The following is a 1,238-nucleotide window of genomic DNA, read 5'->3' on the forward strand; positions in this document are numbered from 1 at the left end:
CTTTTTCTGGAAAAGAATAAACAGAATCAGAATTCAGTAAACCACATACTCACAACACAAGTGTGGAAAGATGGGTGTTCACTGCATGCCTGAGGCTGAAACTGCTGCTGCAGCTCAGCAAACAGACCGACTTTCCGCTGACTGACCCTTAACACTAAATCCTGATTAACTTTTTAAAAGTTAATCAGTGGGTTTTCATATGCTGAAAAGTGCATACCCACATAATTGTGAACACATGCATACACAGAGATAGTGTCTGTTAATGAAGGGGCGCAGCCAGTATCTCAAATCATTCCAACCCTTCCTCAAATCTTTCCAGTCTTCCTATGCCTCACCAAGCTTTCACACATGCTATGTTATCATGTAAAAACCACAAGATTACAATGTACCGCACAAATAATCTGCAGACCAACTTCTCTAGAGGGTGCATTCGAGCAGGCGATGGGAACTCTGACCCCGCTCCTTATGCAACTGATGCCACTGGACTTTACACAGCTCTGCAGCGCTGTTTCATGGCTCTGGGAAGTGCTGCTGCAACAGCAGCACCACCAATTTGCTCTCACCTCTGCTCCTATTACTTCCACCAGCACCTCTGCCTCTTTCATTTTAAACTCCGTGAAGCTCCCACCACCACGACATGCAGCAAGATCCCCTTCCAGCAGGGTCCTGAACTCCGCTGCTCAGGGACAAGTGTTATACAAGAGGTGCACCCACCAGCCGCAGGACTCACCTGTTCCTGAAGCAGTCTAAATAAAAAGTTCAATACATCTCCTGGGTTTTCTCAGGCTGCGTATTTATACGCAGCACTGCCATACAACCTGCTCCCCCGGCCTCATATTTGGCAGGAGGAAAAATACAAATAAAGGAAAAAAAAGAAAAACAACGGAAAAACAACTATTGCAAGTTATGTGCTGGAGGAATAATAAAAGCCAGCTTTCTGGTTACCTGTCTTAGCCACATGTCTCTGCCCCCACACTGCAAATTTTCCAGCCACGTATGGCTGTCCTAGCTTCATGTGTCACACGCCGGAGCCCTGCCTCCCTTCGGCTTGCTCCTGCTTCACCCCATAAGGAAGAGCCGTCCTCCCCCGCGCTCCGCCCGCCGCGCTGCCCCCTCCGCCGGCTGCTACCGCGCCCGGGTGCGGAGTCAGCGCTCCCTTTCGCTTCTAAAAGGAGCGGTCCGGCAGCCGCGTCTTCTTAAAGGAATACAAGCTTCAGGGAAGGAGGAGGCAGGGGGCA

The sequence above is a fragment of the Vidua macroura genome, chromosome Z (assembly GCF_024509145.1).
Source record: "Vidua macroura isolate BioBank_ID:100142 chromosome Z, ASM2450914v1, whole genome shotgun sequence".
NCBI classification, from domain to species: domain Eukaryota; kingdom Metazoa; phylum Chordata; class Aves; order Passeriformes; family Viduidae; genus Vidua; species Vidua macroura.